At 40.5% G+C, this 25,638-nt stretch overlaps 1 protein-coding gene across 1 annotated transcript in view; it reads right to left on the reverse strand.

Annotated features, from left to right (window-relative positions):
• LOC122805775 overlaps nt 1–25,638 on the reverse strand; it is an 889,800-nt gene that overhangs the window by 501,313 nt on the left and 362,849 nt on the right. The window lies entirely within an intron of this gene.

The raw sequence follows: 25,638 nt of genomic DNA on the forward strand, positions 1-25,638 counted from the left end.
CTCTCATAGATAAATCTTCCTTCTTTCAGTATCACCATCTAGTTGCACCTTACCCCTGCACATTCTGGGCTCTTTCTCCCCACAGCCATTTTCAGCTTTGTCTTGGGAGTCCTGGACAGAGATACTAGTACAGGTCTCTGTCTTCCCTAAGTTTGCTCTGAACCACAGCTGCTCTACTTTCATTTGTTTTTCTCTGTCATTTACTCACCTCTCACACTTCATCCCTGTTCTTTACATTTTTATAACTCCCTAGCTGCTGCTGAGTCACTATAATATTTAAAGTTTTATAGTTTGCATGAACTTTTCATATCTCTGTCAAAATGTATTCGCTTTTGCATTGCTCATATATTTAGGACTCTCTGTAATTTCATCCATATTTTCACTTTTTCCTCTCCTCTGTTCCTGCTCGTCTGCTAGGTTTCAGACATGTCAAACCCCCTTTCAGTACTAATGTCTTGTCTACAGTGCAACATTCACTAGTTAGAACGCATCATTCAGTAACAGCTATACATTTAACATGATGTTCATCGTGTTTCACTGTTGCAGTCCTAACCAAAGGGTTATCTGGCTCCCGGTAGCCCTCGATCCGCCAGAATACCAAAGGTAAGTAAATATGACATCAGCTGTCATTGGTTGTTAAGGATGTCAGGACGTCCGATACAAAAGGAGGCAGCCGACGTCACTTCCTCAGTCTTTCTTGCCACGGTGCCCGAAGAAGCAGAAGCATTTTTGCATGAGTGCTGGTCGGCTGTTTACCTTTTTGGTTTCCGACTACAAAGTTGAAGTCAGCTACAGCTAAGTACCCTGTTGGGATCCTCTTTTCCTGCCATAACAAATGTCAGAAAAAGTTAATAATTGTCTTGTGGGTGGAAAGCAGAGTCCCCATAGAGATTTTCATTCCTGTTGTATTATTTGTTTAGGCCTTGACCACGACGTTCCTAATTGTGATCTCTGTGCTTCCTTTAATCAGCGTACTATTTGTCGTCGGGCTAAGCTTTTAGCTAAGCATTTTGGAGTATGGCCTAAGTTTGTTGGTATGGCATCTGCTGGTCTTCAGGCTTTAGATATCCCTAAGAAGCGTAAGGATAAAGACTGCGACAGGCTTCAGACAGCCAAGTCTTCAGATGATGTTAAGTTGGTCAACAGTCATGTGGTAAACAGTGAGGTGCCTTTGCAGCCCCTGCAGTCTGTGGATTTTCAACCACAGGCCTCGGTTGAGACCATTTCAGAGTCCCTCAGGCCTCCGGCTTCCATTCAATCCAAAGCCACTAAGCTCGCTCTGGTGTCCGAAGCCTCCGTTCTTCGTTCTGACAGCAGGCTCATACCGATGACCTCTGCCACTACTTCGGTGGTTGCTAAGCCTCCCGAGTCTTTAAGACTTGCAAGTAAATCTTCCAATCGTAAGCCTGTGAAGAAACAGGCTCTAATTTCCTCTTGTTCCCCTCAATCTCAAATAGTTAAAATGGCTAATGACCTTTTGACTCTAATTAGCTGTTCACAGCCTCCTCCTTCAAAAAGGGGTAGGGATGTCTCTCCAGAGGCTTTATCTTATTCAGGTTCTGATACTTCTAGCATTTCTGCTGATGAAGAGGAAGTTTCTCAGGTTTTTTTCTCCTTTTGAGGTGTCCGATGCAGAGGAATCCATTCCTTCTGCTTCTCCTCCACAGGATTTCTTTTTTGGTGATACTTTGAATATTCTCAGGGAGCATTTTAAATGGGAAAGTCAAGATTATCCCTAATCTAAAAAAAGATCAGGAGTTTTTGTATTTGCCTCAGCAAAAGCCTCTGGCTATTCCTCCAATGTTGGAAGTGGTTGATGATGTTTTTCTGGAAAATTCCTTGACTCCGAATTCAGCTCTTCCTGCTCCCAGGAAACCTGACAGGTACTACAAATTCCCTGACTCTCATTTTTTTTTCTGTTTAGGAATCCGCTAGCTGACCCAGAGATTATTTCTCAAGGGCCTAAAGGAGTTAAGGCCACTGTTACCAAAAATCCTGTTACTTCCGACAGGGAATCTAGGAACCTAGATAGGTGGGGTAAAAACATTTATACCTCTGCCACTCTTACTATTAGGTCTACTAATTGCCTTTTTCATATGCTTAAGTATCAGCAGCACACCTTGGAGACTATTAAGTCAAAGACTGCAAGTGTGCCTCTTTTGGCAGAGCATAAGGATATGCAGGATTTGCTGAATTCTTCCAGTCTTGTCAATAAACATTCATTACATTGTGGTTTTGACATTCTGGATCTGTTATCAGAAGGCATGCTTGGCTCAGGGAGCAGCCCCTTCCAGAGCCTGTCAAGTCTAAGCTTTTAGATGTACCTTTGCATAAGGACAGTCTTTCGGGCAGCAAAGCAGAGGAAATGCTCAAAAAGATGGAGGATAAGGCCAAGTCTATGCAAACTGTTAAAGACTTTCTGAAAGTTCAGCTTCCTTGCTTCAGCAGGGATTACCCTTCTAAGAGTTGGATATTTCCTGATACCAGTACACAGAACTGTTCTAGGACTAGAGGTTACAAATCATCTAGGGGGCAGGTGGCTACCCCTCAAAGGTCTAAGCGTTGGCATGCTTCCACTTCTAAGGTGGGAAGTTCTAAGCCTACATCTCAATCCAAACATTCACAATGACTCTGTCCAACTTCTACCTGTTCCTGCTTGCCTGGAGAGTCCTTTAGGGGAAAGGTTGGCCTTTTTGCAAATGTCTGGGCCACCATCACGGACAACAAATGGGTACTCAGAACTGTATCCCTAGGACACAGGTTTTTGTTTCACACCTTTCCAATACCCAAAGGATTCCTGAACACTCCTCCAAACCAACGGGCAGAATTAGAAAAGCAAATTTTGTCTCTGTTAAATCTGGGGCAATAGAATCAGTTCCTGCTCAGCAGGTAGGCCAGGGATTTTATTCCAGACTTTTCTTAGTTCAAAAAAAAGAAGGCACCTGGCGTCCTATCCTAGATCTATCCATTCTGAACTCTTTCTTGGTAATTCCAAAGTTCAAAATGCTCACTCTGCATCCATCAGTTGCTACCAATGTTAGACAAAGACTCCTGGCTGGTAACTTTGGATCTCAAAGAAGCTTATCTGCACATCCTTATCAGGGAAAGTTGCAGGCAATACCTTCGTTTCAGGGTGGGCAAGCAGCATTATCAATTTTCTGCACTGCCCTTTGGCTTATCTACTGCTCCCAGAGTTTTCACAAAGTGCCTAGCTGCAGTCATTGCTTTTTGCAGGCAGAAGAAAATTCACATTTATCCATACCTAGATGACTGTTTGATTCAAGCAAATTCTCAGGAACAGCTGTTAAAGGATCTGGAATTTGTAAAGACTCTTCTCTCTTCCCTGGGTTACACTCTCAACGAGGAAAAATCAAAAATGGTGCCAACCAAGGAGATAACATTCCTGGGAGCGAGTCTAAACACAGCCGACCAGATGATATATCTCACCCAGGAGAAGCAGGCAACTCTTTCAGTTTACTTCAAGGATTTGGCAAGTCTGTCCCAGCTCCCTGCAAGGAAATACCTGCAAGCTCTGAGATACATGGCCTCTTGCATTCTCATGATTCCATATGCAAGATTGCATATGAGGAAATTGCAATGGTACCTCAAGAACCTTTGGTATCAACACACACAGGACCTGGATATGATAATTCCTCTGCTTCCATGTCTGCAGACAGAGTTTCTATGGTGAGCAACAGCCTGTCTACAAAAGAAAGGCATGCCTTTTCACCCACCTCCTGCCATTCATGTTCTTACCACAAACGCATTGGACTATGCCTGGGGAGCTCACCTGGATGGCAGATACATACAGGGACGTTAGAGCAACCCAGCAGATGCACCTGCACATAAATCTAAAGGAGTTGATAGCAGTTCAGCAGGCCTTACTGGCTTTCAAGCATCTTCTTTATCCAGGGACCTTGCTCATTAGAGCAGACAACATCACAGTCATGTGGTACATCAACAAGCAGGGAGGTACTCATTTTTTTACCCATTGTGCAGACAGAGCATGATTCTCTGATCCACAGCAGCATCCTTGGACCTGCATCTCCTAGCTCAGTTTCTTCCAGGGAGACTCAGTGTTTTGGCAGACCAGTTGAGCAGACAGACCCTGGAAACTCACTAGTGGCAGCTGAACAGAGCAGTCTTTTACAGCCTCATTCAATGTTAGGGCACTCCTCAGGTGGTTCTCTTCTCCTCCCCACACAACCACCTTCTGCCACCTTTTTGCACCAGACAGCATCACAGCAAGGCCTGGAGAGTGGATGCTCTGTCCTTCGCTTGGACGCTTCTGTCAGTTTATGCCTTCCCTCCTCTTCTTCTCAGAATATTATTGAAGATCAGGGATGAAAGACCAAGGACCATCCTCATAGCTCCAGACAGTCCCAGATACTATTGGTATTCACTCCTAAATAGTCTCTCCCAATTTCTTCTTTGGCGTCTTCCTCTGAAACCAGATCTTTTGGTTCAGGAAGGGGGAAACATTCTACATCCTCGTCTTCAGTCTCTCCATTTGGCAGCTTGGCTGATTATATGAATCAATCCATTTCTTCTTCCCTTTCCCAGCAAGTGGTTAATGTACTTCAGGAAGCCCGGAGGCCTAGCACTAGGTAGTCCTATGCTGGCAAATGGGAAAGATTCTCTCACTGGATGCAGGCTAGAGGGGAATCTTCTTTTCAGCCTACCGTTCCTCTGATACTGGAATACTTAGCTGATTTGCTTCAGGGTGGTCTTTCATTTTCATCTGAACCCTTTGATGTGTCTTGTTCTATTGACAAAACATTCATAAATAAATGGGAATGTGCTGCTCACCAATGTTCCCGAGAATGGCTAAAAATTTTGATAGAGAGAGACGATGTAAAGCTGCTTAATTTGAAGAAGGACATTAATTCGACTTGTAATAACTTAGCGACTGTATTAGACAGACCTAGATTAGAATCCTGTCTAAGAGATATCCAAGATAAGGTCAACATCTTGGAAAAAAGAATAACAGATCAAAAAATGCACAAGATTCAAAGGGACTTGCGTGACTTTGATAGAGGTAACGAGTATCTGTTTAGAGCCAATCAACAATCACGCTCTGCTGCGCGTATACCTAACGTTACCTACAGAAACAGAACTAGACTAGTCAGCACTAACAGTGCTGACACGCCAAACCTGACAACAGATAGACAATATCAAGTTATGGATCCGAATGATTTTCCCGAATTACCTTCACTGGTTAATCAGCGTTTTTTTCCTGAACACTTTCGGACAGATGCCGAGAGTAGTCAACAGCGGAAAAGAGGTTTCGGTGAACAGGAATATCAGAGAGGAGGGCCTTCACGACAGTGGAGAGATAACAAAAGGACTAAATGGTACTGATTTACATTTATGTACAAATATGGTTGTTAACTTGTCTGGTTGTAATGTCTCTGATAATATAATTTCTACACTAAATTGTGGATTAAAATTTGTTCCGACTGTTTTACCCTAATTATATGAATGCAAAATAGAAGTGTTTAAATTTATTAGGAAACTTCATTTATGGTATGTTTTTAACTGTATATGTAACAGCAAGAATAATAACAATGATAATGACAATATTAACAATGGAGATAGTGAGAATTCTGCCAATGACTCTGTTGAATCATTTGTTTCTTGTGTCAGTGACCCTAATGCACATTGTTCCATTGATACATCGAGGGTGAATGTTAATAGTAGTTTTGTGCCCCCCTTTCAACATGAGGGCATTAATAAATTTTATGCCATGATTGATTTTGATGTAGAATGTATAGTAAAACATTTTGATAGAAAGGGAGTTGAATATAATCTTACCAAACAGGAATGGCTACAACTAATACAAATTTCTAAGCAGAATGAATTGGTTATAAAGCCATCTGACAAGGGTAATAAAATAGTCATTATGCATCATACTCAATACTTAAATATGTGTTTAGATTTACTTATGGATGAGTCTGTTTATTGTATAGTGGATAGCAAAGTGATAACTCAAGCTAAAGAAAAATATTTGAATTTAATTCATAAAGGCTTACGGTTGGGTTATTGGACTGATTCTGATGTGAATAAAAAACTGACACTCTCTGGTACAAGTCCAGGATATTTTCATTGCTTACCGAAAATTCATAAGAACTATAGTAAACCGCCAGGTAGACCAATAGTTTCAGCTAGACATTATTTTCTACACAATCTTGGTGTCATATTACATTGGATATTATTGAAAGAAGCGGTTAGTCTTCCTTCATATATAAAGGATTCTTTTGATTTTTTAAATAAAATGAAAGATGTAATATGGAAAGAGAATATGTTTTGGTTAACTTTAGATGTTAAGAGTTTGTACACAAACATTCAACATAAATTTGGTCTAGAGGCATTATTTAAAAGCATGGGTGATTATCCATTTACACATTATGTGTTAGACCTTGTTCAATTCTGTTTGGAAAATAATTATTTTTGTTTTGACAAGATGATTTTCCATCAGTTACAGGGCACTGCAATGGGTTCCCCATTTGCACCCATGTACGCAAACATCTTTATGGGGTTAGTTGAAAATGAATACATCTATAATAATGTATTTGTTAAGAAATATGTTAAATTGTATTACAGATACATTGATGACCTGATTTTTTTATGTGAAGATGGTCTAGATGAAATGCACAATTTTGTAAGGGCAATTCAACAGAATAGGTTTAATATTTCTTTTGAAGGGTTACAATATGGAGAGACAGTTAACTATCTGGATATTAAGTTAGTAGGCATTAAGGGCCAACCAGTAGTTACTAGTGTATGTAGGAAGTTTGGTGTAACACGTGATTTTTTGAAAGCCACTAGTTGCCATCCTAGGCAGACTATTCAAGCTTTACCCTATGGTGAATTTCATAGAATTTCACGTTTGTGTAATGATAATGAAGTATTTCTAAAAGAAATCCAATTAACTAAAGATATGTTTATTAGAAGAAAGTATGATGTAAGAAAATTAGATGTTGATTTAAAACGAATAATGGAAGTAAGACAAAAGGAACAAAATAAAATTTTTTGTAGAAATTATGTTAATAATTATTATAAGAGTAAAGACAGCGAAGAGAATCTTTTTTTAGTGTCAACTTACAACGTTTGTAGTAATAAGATCAAAAAAAGTATTTTATATTTTTGGGAATGTTTATATAATTTTGGGGAACTGGATAAATTATTAAGAAAAAAATTAATGTTCTCTTATAAAAGAGGGAAGAGTATTCGAGATATGGTAGTACATACAAAATTTTATAGACCTGAGTGTAAAATATCTTTGCAAATAAGGGAAATGGGTACGTTCCCTTGTGGAAATTGTAGTTGCTGTTCTCATATACATAGAATATTTAGTAATATTAATAATATAATTTTTGTTTCAAATGGAATATTCAGTTGCAGGACAAATAGGGTAATCTATGCTATAAGGTGTGGTTGCAACAAGTTTTATATTGGTCAGACCAAAAGAATGTTTAAGGTTAGAATACTTGAATATTTAAGGGATATTAGGAACAATAAAAAGGAGAGTCCACTAGCTAATCATTTTTTTGAATATCACAATGGATTAAATGACACTTTACAAGCAACTGTTTTGCAACAAATAGCTGCTGAAGAATCTGATGTGAATGTTGTTGAAAAGTTACTTTTAAAGAAAGAAACTGTTTTTATTTTGAAATATGGTACATTGTGTCCTAGAGGTTTAAATGCAGATTGCAGTTGGAGAAGTGTTATTTAATTCAACTGAATATTTTGTGTTTTAAGTGATTAATTGATGTATTTTATGGTGTTAATTAATGTGATTATATAACCTGTGTAGAGTGTGTAGTATTTTACTCCTTGAAGGCTTACTGTGGCCGAGGCGCTAGAGTGAACTGAATAAATGGATTTTACTGGTCTTGTCGTTTGGTTTTTGGTCTTTCATTTTCCTCCATCAAGATCCATGCTTCAGCCATTTCTGCCCATTGTTCTTTTGAACAAGCCATTTTCTCTCATCCCATGATAAAAATATTTCTCAGAGGTGCTTGCAACTTAAAACTTCCCAGAAGGGCACCTACTCCAGCCTACAATCTTAATTTTGTTTTAGAGAAACTCACTCTTCCTCCTTTTGAGCCAGCTACCAATGCAGATTTAAAGTTTATCTCTTGGAAGACTGCCTTCCTCTTGGCTATAACTTCGGCAAGGAGAGTTTTGGAGCTGCAAGCTTTGATGGCTGTGGAGCCTTTTCTTATTTTCCATGCAGATCATGTCTCTCTGAGAACCAATCCCTCTTTTATGACTAAGGAGGTTTCTAGCCTGTCTCTTAATCAGTCCATACACCTTTCTACTTTCTTTTCTAATCCTCGAAACAGAGGTGAAAGGATCCTATATTCTCTTGATGTGAACAGACAGCTCAGGTTTTACCTGGGCAGGACTAAAGACCTTTGGAAATCAGCACAGTTATTGCTCAGTTTTGCCCCTGGAGCTCAGGGCAACGCTAACTCTAAGCAAACCATTTCCAAGTGGATTGCACATTGAATTACTTTCTGTTATTCCTTTCATGGCAAGATTACTCCTCAAGGGGTTAGGAGCATACCTCTCAACCTGGAAACATCAAAAATCTGGACAAGACCCATGAAAAATAGGTACAAATCTGCACACTGTTTAACATAAAATTTGCATACATAATTATGTAACCCCGCCCACTCCAATGGGATTGTGGGATAACAACTTTCAAATGCAAACTGAACAGACAACCAAAATATGGCACCAGAGTTCCCCTGCAGCCATTCTAATGTCCCATTACCTGGCTATTTCGCCCCATTTATCATAAACACCAATGTGTGCATATGGCTTTACTTCTATAATGATTTGGATTTTATTTTTATACTTTACATCACAATGCACAAACACCAATAGACATCTGTTAAACAAAGCAATACTGTTTCACAATGAAAATAGACTTGGCATTAAACCTTTTCTGCCCTTGAAACTCACATTCATTAAAATAGCATTGAAACCTACAACACATCCAAAGAAAATGCATCTGGCCAGTGGTGGCTAAAGATTACTTTTGGGCTGTTTCAAATCATTAGCCCCTTGCACACAAAATAAGAAATATACATGTGTTCTTTGATGCACTTTCCTGACTTTAGTAAATTATATTCCTTGTATAATACAGCACACTTTAAATTTGTTTGAACATTTTTTCAGTAGGTAATGAACAAAAAATAAAGTAACTTGCATGAACCAGTAATGACAAAACTGTCCAATTCAGAACATTTTCATCATAAGTCTACTTCCACACACACACACACACACACACACACACACACACACACACACACACACACACACACACACACACACACACAATATCCATATAACAATAGAATGACAGCAGTGTAAGCCATAGGCATCTTGCACAACTTCTTGCACTCATTTTCAATATAAGTTTTTTTTTTGGTGGGGCAAAAGGCCAAAAACTGGGGACACATTTTAAACATTGCTTGTATAATTTTGGAAAGTTGCTAGAAAAAAATGTGTTACCACCATGCATTTCACTGGCAAGTCTTGAACACAAGACTCTGTGCACTACAGTCAGAGCAACAGACCACTCTGCCAAATCAGCAGCTTGCTTCCTGACTGATAGGAAGACTGAAACTTAAATGGCTATCATTTCTTGAATTCAGTTCTCACTTCTCACCATAGTTCTCAACCTCTTAGCACAAAAAACATGGACAAAGCCAACAATGGGGGAATACAGCCCCAAAATAGGTACAAATTTAAAATACTAATAGTATAAACTTAGAAAATTGCTAGACTAAAAGATTTTTGTTACCATTTATTTTCTGGAGAATATGAAGTCTGAAATACAAATGCCTGTCAATAAATTCAACCTTCAGTGATTTGTGACAAACATCCTGAAACCACAGATTTTATGAGGATAGAACAAAACAAATTCATAACATGTGGTGGTGGCTAGGGACATAAGGCTCCTTTCACCTATAACCAGGGTTTGAGCCTGAGTACCTCTAGCTACCAGGTGTATTATAATGGGGGCATTTACACCCACACATATGTGTGTGTGTGTGTAATTCTGAAATAGTCTGTTTCGTAAATTAATTTTTTCTATAAAGGTGTTTACTCAACTATTGTCGTTTTGGATTCTTATGAACTGTGTTTCAGTGCTTTGCTTTATCGTAAATTAATTTGACAGGAAAACTTGGTGAAACAGAAAAAAAATAGCCCGAGGTTAAGAGTGGAACCACTCTAGAAGATTCTCAGCTGTGCATTAGTGTAACATGGGAAAATAAGTATAATAACCACCACAAAGAGAAAATGAACTAATATAAATCATGCCTTTCAGACATATGAATTATTTGTTTTGTATGGCCAGGTACAGTTCATTTGTTTCAGCAACAAAGCATAGAAAGCTGTTAAATCATGCACAGTGTTGAAATTCCATATGAATGCTGCACAGTTAATCAAAGCTGCATTTTTCAGCTGTCATTTCTGTGACACAGAACTGCTCAGGAAAATCTCCCACCCACCATACAGACAGGGGCCCCCCCTTGCACTCCTTACCCTGGTAAAACATCTCCAAAAATGCTGCAGTTCAAGAGAAAAATAATTACTTGGATACAGTCATTTGTACCAAGTGCCACTTTTTACATCATGTGTGATAACCTAACACTCATATTCAGCTTCTGACATGTTTGATTGCTTAAGTTTACAATAAAATAATTTGTAAAAGCACTAAAGCTGCTGTTTCATTCTGTCACACATTGAGAGTGATCATGTTGTTTTTGTAATGCCATTTTATTAAATTACTATACATGGTATATTCCCTTGTGATTTCACGTATTTCCTCTTTATAAAGGAGGCTGAGGTATAACTGCATAAAACAAAGCTGGTTTATGATAATGCTGAGTTAACTTTACAGAATGGAGTGAAGACACACACACACACACACACACACACACACACCCTTAGGCTCAGCACTGAATATCTGTCTGAAGTTCCTTACTTTAAGATCAAAAACAGCAGGCTCGCTCCACATAATGTCAATCCGAACTTCGTTTCAGCCAGCAGCATTACACAGACTTCCTAATAAGCTCCACATAATGTTGTTGCATTTGTTCTGAATGCATTTGAATGAAAGCAGCATTAACTTTAATTTCAGCAAGCTGGCATTTGAACAGAAGCCCGCTTGAACAGCCCAGCCGGAAATGTGTGCAGAGTTAATTCCGATAGGCTGGTAGCACCAATAATGCTGACGTCATAGTGGATGCTATGACATTATCAAAACATTGCGAAATGTAAAAATAATTTGAAAAAAAATCGGAAATGATGGGGTGTCACTCGAGAATCGTGGCACCCCATCATTTGGACCCCAAAAATCGGTAAAAACTTAGTAATTCGGGATGGTTGGGAGGTCTGGTTAGGACCCATTCCACAAGAGCAGCTTCAACTTCTGCAGCCTTTTTAAGGGGTGTCCCTACTAAAGACATTTTAAAGGCTGCCACATGGTTCACACTTTCACAAAGCATTATAATTTGCCTTAGTTTTCTAGACCCAGGGCAGAGTTTGCAACTGCTGTTCTGCAGGGCATTCTCTCCAATCCTTGATTCTGTTGGTACCTTCTCCCTTTTCTCTGGACTTTGGTAATCAACCCATTGGTTAGGACTGCAACAGTGAAACATAGTACAGTTGTGTACACTTACCATAAATGTAGATGTTTGAGTGTATTCACTCTTGCAGTCCTGGTTTCCTCCCTCCTTCCCCCTTTTTTGGTCCTCTCCTGCTCTCCTTTCCTATGGTGCAGGCTGAATCTGGTTTTCTTTGCCAAAGTTACTTTATTTTTTGTTCAAGCCTTGTTTTCTTGGGGCTCCTGACTGTTATGGCAAGAAAGATTGATGAAGTGATGTTGGCTGCCTCCTTTTGTATTGGACGTCCTGACGTCCTTAACAACCGATGACAGCTGATGTCATATTTACATACCTTTGGTACTGGCCGATCGAGGGCTACCGTTAGCTGGATAACCCATTGGTTAGGACTGCAACAGTGAATACACTCGAACATCTACATTTATGGTAAGTGTACACAACTGTACTTTGCCACACATATGTTCATTGTATTTATTACAATGTCTGGTCACAAAACAGCTGGACCATACTTCGGCATTTGCCTAACCTACAAGTACATCATTAGCTAATCATATACTGCACTTCTGTACCCTTTTACAGTCCAGCCATATCATTCCTTTTATATTAGATCTGTGAGCTTACACACACACACACACACACACACACACACACACACACACACACACACACACGCACACACACACGCACACACACACACACACACACACACACACACACACACACACACACACACATCTGTGCAGTATTCTGACTACATATGCTATGCTGTCATTTTAAATATTGGCATAGCTATACTCTATTACTTTAGCTAACACATGCATTCATTTATGTATGATTGTGTGTGTGTGTGTGTGTGTGTGTGTGTGTGTGTGTGTGTGTGTGTGTGTGTGTGTGTGCCAGATACACACACACACAAAATTCTGCTCGTTTAATAAGTGTACTGGATTCTTGTGTGTTGTTTGTTGTTCTTAGAGCTGTGTTCTATTCCTCTGTACAAAGTTTTGCAATACCTGAAGCTGCTACATAAGTGATAATGTACTTGATATTAAAATCTTTATTGTATTTTATAAGTTACCAATAGCTGTGATTGGTTAACCTTGAAGGCTACAAAGCTGAGGTACTAATTATATTTTATGATGAATTCAGTGAATTCAGTGAAGCTATTTTTTATATTCACGTAAGTCCGTCTACTATTGTTTGTTTCATCGCATAATTTTCTTGACAGGGTGGCAAACAATGTAGTGGCACTGTAATGTATCCTGTTCCCACTGGTAAGTAATATGTTTTGTCAGACCTCACTCTAAGGCCAGAGGATAAGCTCATACTGCGCAATGACTGTAACACCCATGCTCTGGTAACAGCTGGAGGGAGACCGTCCTCCATGCAGTCTAGAGGATAATGTAGATTGTGGGATGACAGCTGGGATTTAATGCAGAACTGTACTAGTCTATGCATAGAGCGGGATAATCTGTAGCAAACGTTCACATTTAGGCTAGCTGACTTATGAATAATGGATGGAAGAAAAGGACCCCAAAATAATAATTCCAAGAGTCATAATCATTCATAGTCTGAATAGTGCAATGTGAAATGTTATGGATGGACTACTAAAATACTGCAGTACGTAGGTTCATAGGTAGATACTAGGCTATTGGCCCAAGGGCCTACGTAAGCCTAGCCAGCAAGTTTCCATATCTTATGCCACCCAAGAAAGTTATTTTCCTATGCCACTGTCCAGCAAAGACACAGAAGTGATCCCCGGGGTGTATTTCCTATTTCCCATCCACTCATCAAGATTTTGCTTGAAGAGTGCTAATGAAGAACTTTGCTTGACATAGATGGGTAGCTTGTTCCAGAGTATAGGAAGTCTCTGGGACAGGAATCTATCCCTCCAGCGTGTCCTGTTTATTGTGGTGACAAGGTTTAGGTCCCTAGAGCATGTAGCTCGGAGGGATTGGGATTTCTTTAGGTGTAGCATGTCCAACAGCTCTGGGTTTGACATAGCTTTGTATGTTAGGCATAGATCACCTCGGAGTAGGCGATATGCTACAGAGTAAAGCTGGAGTTTTTTGAGGCAGTCAGTGTAGGACATTTGTTTGAGGCTAGTAATCCTCTTTGTGAGGTACTTCTGTGGCCTTTACAGCTGCTACAGATGTCTTGAGAGGTACATTCCAAAAGGGGCTTTGTACTCTATAATGGGTCTAATGAGTGATGAGTAGAAGGGAACAATGACTTTTTTCCTGGATGACAATCCTTTTATGATGAGGTGTGCTACGTAGAAGGACTTCCTGACTACTGTGGCGATGTGACTATCAAAGGAGAGACTACTGTCCACCTGGGTCCCAAGGTCTCTTATCACACATTCAGTGTTAAGTAGATTGCAGCCTATGTGGTAGTTCATGGGTACAGAGTTTTTACCAAAGGGGATGACACTTCACTTTTTGGCATTGAGCTTGAGGCCATGGATCTGACACCAGGCATCTGTCTCAGTGAGTCCCTTCTGCAGGATGTCCACATCATTTGAGAACTTCACTAAGGCTCCTAGTTTGCATTCATCTGTGAACTTTGTTAGCCAGAGGCCTTCTGTGTTCGCCTGTACTTCAGAGAAGTAGATACCAAAAAGGAGAGGCCCTGAACACTGTGGTAATCCACTTGTCACTGCTTTTAGGTCAGATTTGGAGTCTGCAACTTTTACAGTGTGGATTCTGTCAGTGAGCCAGTTGGCAACCCATCTTGTGACGTAGGGATTTATACCTAGTTTAGTGCATTTAGCTATAATTCCAGAATGGGGGATGGTGTCGAAAGCCTTTGCGAGGTCAAGATAGGCTGTGTGAACCACCTTACCCTCATCCACAGCTTTGGTGACTGCCTCAAAGAAGTCGATCAGTTCAGGAGGCATGATCTGCCTTTCACAAACCCGAACTGGGTGGGATCCAGAGTTTGGAGGTAACCAATGTCTTTGTTTATGAGTTCCATGATGATACGTTCCATGGTCTTGCACACCAGGCTCGTCAGGCTAATAGGTCGATAATTCCCGGAATCAGTGGTGGCTCCCCCTTTGTGGACTTGGATAATTGTTGCTGTGCGCCATTCAGTGGGCACAAAGCCTGATATGTGGCTATTACTTGAACATGGTGCTTAAGTGGGGAGCCAGTTCGTTGTCAAGTTCGTGTAAAATGCAGCCTGGGATGTTGTCCGGTCCCATGGATGCTGTGTTTTTGGCTTTAGAGAGTGCAGCTTTTACCTGCGTAGTTGTGATTACAGGGACTCTGCATTCTTCCTGTATAGATATGGGCCCTTTAGGGGGTGAAAGGGAGGTAAAGTTAGCACTGAACCTATCTGCCAGAAAAGTAGCAAAAACAGTAGTAAAAACAATTCACATGCAGTGCAAGCAAGCACACTTGAGTATGCAGCAATATTAGACCAAACACAGTTTAAAAAATGCAGTTAAATTAAAAAGGACTAAAAGCAAGTGTAGAAAGAGTTTATTAGGTAGAATGTGGTAAAGAGATGGGACTGGGGGAGTGTCCCAGATCAAATCTACAGTGGGGAGGGCAACTGCAAAAGCCACCAAATTTAAACTGCAAACCAAAAATAGGGAGGGTGGGACAAAACAGTTTCAACAGAGATCTAAGCAACAACTAACAGTACAAACTTTAAAACCAAAAAAATATTCTCAGCTCTGTATATTTGTGCATCAGTCGCTCAAAACAGTGAGACAATAGATTCAACAGAGATTTAAGCAACAATTAACAAACTCTATAACCAAAAAAATATATACTCAGCTCTGTATATTTGCAGATAATCTGTAGATAGTCTTGAGATTTTGTTGCTTCATCCTGGTCATTCATAGTTTAAAAGTACTGAAAGCATCTATCATGCCTTCAGCCTGATGGTAATGGCGGTGGGCTATCCATATTTAAGAACCACAACACTTCTAGGCAGATACTTAGAAAACCAGAAGCTGAACTGATTCAGATCCAAATCATACTAAGTAGGATGTTCTTCATGTTTCACTGTTGCAGTCATTACATTTGGGTAATCTGCTGGCAGGTTGCCCTCAGTCGGCCTGAATTCCAATGTCTTGGGTCCTGCGTCGGTTGCTGTCTCTTCTTCCATGATGTCAGGTCATCAGGGGTATAAAACAAGCAGCCAACGCCATTTTCTTTAGTATTTCTTGTTGCACGGTGCCCGAAGTAGAAGCATTTCACAAGTGCCGGTTGGCTGACCTCTGAAATATCTGAGTTTGAGTTTCAGAATCGAAGTCTTCACTAAAGTTAAGTACCCCGTTGGGAAAACATTTTTCTTGCTCCATACCGATCTCAGAAAAAGTTAATAATTGTATTACTTGTGGGAAGCAAATACCTCATAAGGATTTCCATTTATAATGTATTCCTTGCCTAGGCCCTGATCACAACGTGCCTGGCTGTCAGTTTTGTGCTAGATTTAACCAACGCACTATTAAGTGTCTGTATAGTTTTGCCTCAAAGTATTTTGGAAACAGATTTAACTACCCAGAAATGACATCGGATAGCAATCGACGGAGTACATAAAAAATGCAAAGAAAAGGACAGATAGAGACAGTCGAGGCCCAAAACCGATGACAAAGCTTCTTCTAAGCCAGTCACCGGTACTCAGTGAGGCACTTTTGCAGCCCTTGATACCTGCTGCTTTCGAGTCGCAGGCCCCTACTGACACCCATGTGGAGTCCGGCATGCCGCGAGATACTCAAAGTATTGGACCCACGGATGTATCTCCCTTGGATGGGTCCGGAGCCGCTGAGCAGGCACCGGCTTCTGAGGGTGTATTCAGGCCTCAACATTTTTATATCAAACCGACGACAGCTGCAAAACCAAAGACAAAAGCAACTTCTAAAACTAAAAACTGACCTGACACATGAGCCACGTGCACAGGCCTCTATGCCTAAAAAACAGATGATCAAAATGGCTGAAGACCTTAGTACCTTGATCAGGGGTTCCCATCCACCTCCAGATAAGAGGCCTAGGCAAGACACTGATTATGAATCTTCAGATCAGGTTTCTATTTCTTCTGATTCCTCTTCTGATCAGGAATTATCCATTCCTCCCTATGAGGATTCTGATGCAGAGGAGTCTATACCATCTGCATCACCTCCTGAGGATTATTAATTTGGAGAAACCTTGCATACTTTGAGGGAGCATTTTCACTGGGAGAGTCAAGATTTCTCAATCAAAAAAGAGGCTCAGGGATTTCCTTCTTTTCCCTCAGCACAGGCCTTTAGCCATACCTCCTGTTTTAGACATTGTGGATGACGTGTTTTCGGAGTCAAGCTTGACCCCTGACTTCTTACCTCCGGCTCCCAGCAAGCCTGACAGATATTACAGGGTCCCTGGCTCACACAAATTTTTATTTAGAAACCCTGCTGCTGATCCTAAAACTGTTTCACAGGGTCCAAAGGGAGTTAAGGCCTCAACAGCAAGAAATCCAACCCCCTCTGACAAAGATTCAAGGACACTGAATAGATGGGGAAAAAAAGGTTTATACATCTGCAACCTTGGCAATTATGGCCTTAAACTGCCAATTTCATATGCTCAAGTTTCAATAACATGTTATGGGATTGTTGAAACAGAAAATGATGTTGATTTCTGAATGTGCAGAAAATAAAGAATTGCAGGAATTATTGCATGCAGCTGAACAGGTTGGAAAGCATACTTTGCAATGTGGTTTTGATTCATTAGAGGCCTCCTGCAAGGCCACAGTTACTGGATCTGTGATTAGGAGGCATGCCTGGCTAAAGGAACAAAATTTGCCTGATCATGTTAAAGCTAAATTACTAGATGCACCTTTACAGCATGATACTCTGTTTGGTATTAAGGCAGTAGAGGTTTTAAAGAAAATGGAAGTCAAAGCTAAGTTTATGCAAACTGTAAAAGACTTCTTACAAGTGCAGCCACCAAGATTCAGTAGACACTGGCCTACAAAAAATTGGTCCTTTCCTGTGTCAGACAGAGCTCAAAGGGGCAAATCCAGATGCCTTAAGGGTTCCAGATACCAGGCACAATGCTCATACAGGTCAAAGCAATGGGGTGCTTCTACCTCCAAATCTGGAGGAGATAAAGAGCAAACCTACAGAAAACAGTCCCAATGATTTCCCTCTGCCTCTACCAAGCACTTATCTTTTGGCAGCACTCTTTGCTCAAAATTGGCAGTTAATAACACAGGACAAGTGGGTGCTAAACTTAGTATCACAGGGATACATATTCCATTTCCATACTCTACCAATGGCAAACAATTGGCCAGATCTGCCAAAAAATCAATAGGCAGAGGCACAGAAACAGGTTACATCCCTCATGGATATGGGGGCCATTCAGCCATAACCAGAACAGGAAAAAGGACAAAGTTTTTACTCAACTGTTCTTGGTACCCAGAAAGAACAAGGCCTGGCAGCCAATACTGGATTTATCAATTTTGAACACATACCTGGACATTCCAAAATTCAAAATGCTGACTTTGCAGCAGCTTCTGCCCATGCTGGGCAAGAATGCTTGGCTGGTGACATTAGACCTAAAAGAGGCATACCTGCATGTCCCAATAAGGCAATTGTGAAGAAGATACCTCAGATTCAAGGCTGGCTTAATGCATTACCAATTCTCTGCACTGTCCTTTGGCTTATCTACTGCGCCCAGGGTCTTTACAAAGTGCCTGGCACCAGTAATTGCATTTTGCAGACAAAGAAGTATTCAAATATATCCTTACTTGGATGACTGTCTCGTTCAAGCAGAGAACAAGGACATTCTTCTTCAACACCTGACGTTTGTGAAAAGGCTTCTAACAGACATGGGTACTTAATAAACGAAAAGAAATCACAACTGGTACCCTCTCAAAAGATAACATTCCTGGGTGCAAGCTTGAATACAACTGCCCAGATGGCTTGCCTCACGCCAGACAAGCAACGGCAACTGACTACTTACTTCAAACTGATGGCAACAAAAACCCAGTTATCTGCAAGACAAACTCTGCAGGCTTTGGGGTTCATGGCATCCTGCATTCTACTGATTCCATATGCAAGACTGCATATGAGGAAACCTCAGTGGTACCTAAAAAGTTTATGGAGTCAACATTGTCACAGTCTGGAAACAATGATTCCTCTCATTCCCTGCATACAACAGGAGCTTCTATGGTGGGCAAAGGCATGTCAGCAAAACATGGGAAGGGCCTTCATACTACCCCCTGCCAGCCAAACCTTAACAACAGATGCATCAGATTATGCCTGGGGGGCCTACATGGCGGGAAGATGCATTCAGGGCATATGGACCCCAAAACAAATGCATCTGCATAACAACCAGAAAGAGATGCTAGCTGTTCAAAATGCTCTGACAGCCTTCAAGGACTTACTTCATCCAGGACAACTACTGATAAAGTCGGACAACACCACGGTCATGTGGTATATAAACAAGCAGGGGGGGGGGCATGCACTCATACCCCCTTTTCAGATTAGCCATGGCACTGTGGGACACAGCTTTGACTTACCAAATACATCTTCAAGCTCAATTCCTGCCAAGAAAGCAAAATACTATGGCAGATGATTTAAGCAGAAACCTTATGGATCCTCACGAGTGAAAACTAGATCCACAAGTCTTTAGCATGATAACAAAGAAATGGGGGAGCCCAGACATAGATCTATTTGCCTCCCCTCAATATTATCAATTGAAAAGATTCTGCACAAGGACTTATTACAGACAAGCATGGAAAGTGGACGCCCTATCCTTCAGTTGGAAAAACCTATCAGTTTACGCCTTTCCTCCACTGCCTCTTCTTCCCAAGGTCCTTCTAAAAGTCAGACAAGAGAAACCAAAGATGATACTAATTGCCCCGGAATGGACCCCCAATACTGGTACCCAATCCTAAGGAACTTGTCTCAATACCCAGCTTGGACCTTACCTCAAAGACCTCAACTACTGTCCCAGCAAAACAATCCGATCCTGCACAATCAACTCCAGATACTGAACCTGGCAGTATGGCTGATCATGTAGTTATACAAACAACAGCTCTCAGTAAAGCTGTGATGGATGTCATTTTGGAAGCCAGAAGGCCTTGTACTAGAAAATATTATGCTGATAAATGGAAGAGATTCTGTGCTTGGAATCAATCACAAGGAACTGATACAGCAGAACCAAATATTCTTCAGATATTACAATACTTGACTGAGATGCTTGACAAAAACATATCTTTCTCATCAATTAAAATCCATGCCTCTGCCATTTCAGCTCATTACAATACAGAGCCACCAATCTTTTCTCATCCTTTACTAAAGCAGTATCTTAGAGGAGCCAAAAATGTAAGGCCTCCTAGAAGATCACCAATACCTGCATGGGACCTCAATTATGTGTTGGAAAAGCTCACCCTGCTTCCATTTGAACCAGTTGCTACTGCTGATATAAAGTTCTTATCATGGAAAACAGCTCTGCTACTAGCAATTACTTCAGCAAGAAGAGTCTCAGAGCTACAGGCCCTCATGGCTGTGGAGCCTTTTATCATATATTACCAAGACAAGGTGTCTCTGAGGACAAATCCAACATTTATGCCTAAGGTGGTTTCCAGTGTGGCTCTTAACCAAACCATTCATCTGCCAACCTTTTATCCAAATCCACAGAACAAGAGGGAGAGAATTCTGCATTCCTTGGATGTACACATACAGCTAAGATTCTACTTGAGCAGGACTAAAGCTCTAAGAAAAACTGCGCAATTACTAGTGACATATGCTGCAGGATCAGAAGGAAAGGCTATTTCAAAGCAGACTATTTCAAAGTGGATAAGCCACTGCATTCATTTCTGCTACTTATGCAATGGTAAACCTGTGTCCAAGGCATTAGCACTCATTCCACCAGAGCTGCAGCTACTTCAGCAGCCTTTCTCAGAGGAGTACCAACCAAAGACATTCTAGAGGCTGCTACTTGGAGTTCTGTTCACACCTTTACAAAGCATTATCATTTGCCTCTTTATTCTAAGTCCAGGGCAGGCTTTGCCACTGCAGTTCTGCAGGGCCTTAGTAGCCGCACCTAATACTGTTAAGCTCCAGCCTCCCAACCCTAGCTTTGGGATTCTACCCAAATGTAATGAGTGCAACAGTGAAACACGAAGAACATAGTACAGTTGTTTACACTTACCATAAATGTAGATGTTCGAGTGTATTCACTGTTGCAGTCCAGATTACCCGCCCGCCATCCCCCCTTTCATTCTGGAGTTTATCTTTCCTTCTCTATCTTCTACAACCTATGTGGTGTATTTGCTTGTAGATGAAGGTAAAGTTTATATTGATGCATGTATATATATATATATATATATATATATATATATATATATATATGTGTATATATATATATATATATATATATATATATATATATATATATATATATATATATATATATATGGGGGGCACCTGACATCCGGGGCAAGAAAAACTAAAGAAAATGGTGTTGGCTGCTTGTTTTATACCCCTAATGACCTGACATCATGGAAGAAGAAACAGCAACCAACGAAGGATCCAAGACTTTGGAATTCAGGCCGACTGAGGGCAACCTGCCAGTAGATTACCCAAATGTAATGACTGCAACAGTGAATACACTCAAACATCTACAATTATGGTAAGTGTACACAACTGTACTATCCCCTCTCTGCTCCCAGAAAACAGTGTTAGGTCCCTAAATATGCAAGGCAAATTCCTAATCAACCTGAATTCCATTATCCTAGGAGACTTAAACTACCCGATGATAAACTGGGATACTTGTACCTCACCTATAAGTTATGCAAAAAAAAAATCCCTGATTTCATAAACCAAAACTCTCTAGACCAAATTACCAAAGAACTCACTAGAGGACAAAACATTCTAGACCTGGTCCTTACCAATATGGCTTTCATATCCACTATATCCTGGTACCCCCTTCCCTAGTTAAAACCAGTCACATACTAGTAACCTTTTCCTTCAAAATCTCCAGAAAATATATGCAAACATGACAAAGTTCAGAGATTTCAAATGCATAAACATTCTATAATTCTGAGATACAGCTAAACTTGAATTTTGAGACTTTATGACACAAGGTACTGACACTGCAAGTAGCTGAATAAACACTCTGTATGTGTAGTTAAGTAAATACATTGATGTGGCAGCCCCTTACTAGAGCCAAATAAAATGTGACTCCTGATCCTTAGTGGCAGGAAGAGTCAGTATATTAAGACAAAATTCTTCTGTATGGAGAAGGGATTTCTGAAGAGGGCTTATAGGGAAAAATTAATACAATAGCTGGTAGTTTGAAAAGGCATAAAATAACCCACTTCTGACCATAGCCTATAATATTCCTTTTTCAAGTCATTTGGGCATAAGGTATAACAAAGAGAAACCTAATCTTATGTATTATGGTATTGGCCAGGCACTGCAAAGGACATAAAGGTGTACTGGAGAACATATTAGATGTGCTAAAAGGTTGGCAGATCAGGCAATACTGCCATGACTGCTTTGGTACCATTGCTTTTTTTTTAAACTGAGGAACCATTTCAGAATATAAACATGGGTAATGCTGCCGTATTGTACCCCATTTAACAGATAAGAGGTGTAACTTTGTGGTGGTGGTGGCTTATGCTACTTGGTGCACTGAGAAGGTTGTTTTGTTCTTAGTAGAGACCAAAAAGGTAGATAATGCTATGCCTGACAATTTCAGCAAGGTGTTTTTCCCAGTAGCTGTTTACAGACTGAGGGGCCAACTTTATTTCAGACTTGGTAACTTGCTTGTGGGAGTATTGTGTGGTGAAACAATTAAAAACATTCATACCATTTACAAACAAATTTGTTTGGTGGATGACTCAACTTTACTCTTAACAGTAAGCTAACAATATCTGCAGATCAATTCAAGTGAGAGGGGACCAAGTACCTGCCTCATCTCCTCTCTGTATATAGACACCTTCCCCAGGAATTTGAGTCACTGTGTAGTCACAGAGTGAGAAGTCCCTTACTTTTATTTGTGACATATAGGAAGGCAGGAGTCAAAGCTGGATGTGGCAGAGTTGAAGATGTTAAGATTTGCACTGGGTGTGACAAGGATGGACATGATTAGGAATAAGTATATTAGAGGGTCAGCCCAAGTTGGAAGGTTTGGAGACAAAGCCAGAGAGAGGCAAGATTACGTTGGTTTGGACATGTGCTGAGGAGGGATGCTGAGTATATTGGGAAAAAGATGCTAAGGATGAAGCTACCAGGTAACAGGAAAACAGGAAGGCCTAAGATAAGGTTTATGGATGTGGTGAGAGAGGACATGCAGGCGGTTGGTGTGACAGAGCAAGATGCAGAGGACAGGAAGAAATGGAAACAGTTGATCTGCTGTGGCGACCCCTAATGGGAGCAGCTGAAAGAAGAAGAAGAAGACATATAGGAAGGTGTGTATGATTCCCCCAAAAGAGTTTGCTGCAGAGTGTGTCTTAGATTTATAGAGTAAGCTTAGGGAACTCGTGAGGTGGCAATACAGCACCTAAGGAAAATAGAGCAGGAAAGAGTCATGCTTGTTTCGACAGCAACAGACCAAGAATATGCAGTCAGAATAATGGAAGCCCAATAATATGCAGTCGGAATAAAGGAAGCCCAAGAATATGCAGTCAGAATAACGGAAGCCCAATAATATGCAGTCGGAATAAAGGAAGCCCAAGAATATGCAGTCAGAATAACGGAAGCCCAAGAATATGCAGTCAGAATAAAGGAAGCCCAAGAATATGCAGTCAGAATAACGGAAGCCCAAGAATATGCAGTCGGAATAACGGAAGCCCAAGAATATGCAGTCAGAATAACGGAAGCCCAAGAATATGCAGTCAGAATAACGGAAGCCCAAGAATATGCAGTCAGAATAACGGTAATGGTACTGATTCATGTTTGGCAAAATAAGTTGCAGCACAACAGGTTCTTTGGAGGTGGTGCAAAACGTGATGGCAGATATTGAGTGGAGTACTGAAGCAGAAGGCAAAAGGGCAGACATTGTCATGTCAAGATGATAGAGACCTAATGTGATAGAGAGGTATTAGTACCTGGTATATTCAGTGCACCATAATCGTAAGGGAATCTGGTATTAGATCTCCTCTGTGAGGCTCCAAATAACCTCTCTGTTGATAAGGTAATACTGTTACGACAGCTATCACTTGCTTAGACTTGAGAAATCCAAGCAGTGCCCTTTGAGTTGGGGGTATGTTTGCTATTAAGCAAAGGTGTAGTCGGCTTGTAGACCTCCTTGTAGACACAGAATCCCATCAGCCAATGAAATAGGCATCTAAAAGGTGCCTATGCAGATCAGGCAAACCATATGGGAAGAAATGCCGCAGATTAAAAAATCTGGGCTAACTTGCAAGGCAAACAAATGTCGGATAGTAATGGAAGAGGTGGCATATCTTCAGCTATCAGGTGGACTGTGGAAAAATTAGACTAGAGCCTACCAAAGTAGAGGCTATCCACACACGTTGTGCCCTCATTACCAAAAAAGCAGGTCAAGGGGTTTCCTGGAAAAACAGGAAATTGCAGGTAATGTTTCTGTAACTATAGTACTATAGCTGCTTATCTCACAGACTTTACTCTGAAAACAGGCCAGAAAAGGTTATTTGGACACCAGCTTGTAAGCAAAATTGCAAAAGCTTAAGAAGACCTTCATAAGACCCGCTGTACTACTAGCCACTCCTGAGTACAGCCTAGAATTCATTGTACAAGTAGCTGCTTCCAATGACCGGCTGGGAGCTCTAGTTAGGTTTCTCCAAATGCGCAACAGCATCCATTAATTATACCTGATATGCCAGCTCTAGCCATGGAAAGTGTGTTAGGAATAGTTGGTTCTTCAAAAGGTTCAGCCCTACTGGTAAGATAGGAAACTCTCACTAGTGACACACATGACCTCTTAAAGTGGCTGCATAGCACTAACAGGCAAAACTGCTAGATTCCTATAAATATGAACAATAGTCCTATAACATAGCCACCCAGCAAAGAACTGGTGTCAGGAACACATTCAAAATACTGAATAAGTGAAAACATGGAAAGCTAATGTAACTTCGCTGAATCCCCCCACTCCCCCTGCTAATTATATACTAACTCTGGGATCAGACAACAGTAGGGAAAGTGCAAAATCCCATTTTCAATATTCTGGATATTTAGTATTTTGAATGGTACCTGTGGTGGGAATGCATTCAAAATGTTGAATAACTCAAAATGTAGAATACAGTGCACTAATGTAAATTTAGATGCACTTTCTTTGCACAGATCTGGGTAGTGTGTCTTTAAAAATATATATATTTATTCTACATCAAGTGGACATATTGTCTGGTGAAACTATTAAAAACCCCTGGAAACTCATGCGAGTCAGGGAAGGACACAGATGAGTAAGGAGAACTCTAATAAACTGGATAAAGTATGCTTTATTTTGAAGGAATTCGATTCTCGGCTGCAGTGTGGGGAGTGCCTTCTGTGTGGAGTTTGCATGTCCTCCCCACGGTTGGGTGGGAGTTCGAAAGACATGAGTAAATGGGCGTGCCTTCGTTGAAGGTTGAACGTCGAGCTGGCACCTCTGCGTTCGTGAAAATCTACTGCCAATCATTAGTGGACCAGAGTTCCGCTGTGGCGACCCCTAACCGGGAAAAGCCGAAAGACAACAACAACATGCATAAAAAATTTACTATTTGTACCAAAGCTATATCAGTTTAAAATGTGTATAAATTAAAGAAGCTCATTGTGTAGCAGCCTTTTCACTGAGCTGCCCTAAGTATAAAGAGTGCGTGTAAAGTGAGAGTTGTTTTCCATTGTGTAGACATACTATAATTTAAAAATAAAATCTTGGTCTACAATGTCCCATTTTAACACATGTACAAATCTAAATGGATAATCCCCATATAAAACGTTACTCCAGAAGGAGAAAATTGCAGATCACTCACTAGACAAAAAAATTTTTTTTTTTTTTTTTGCAAAAAGTTATCCTATAAATCCTTTAACATACTT

Source organism: Protopterus annectens, chromosome 7.part0, assembly GCF_019279795.1.
Source record: "Protopterus annectens isolate FY-2018-M chromosome 7.part0, PAN1.0, whole genome shotgun sequence".
Classification (NCBI taxonomy): domain Eukaryota; kingdom Metazoa; phylum Chordata; order Ceratodontiformes; family Protopteridae; genus Protopterus; species Protopterus annectens.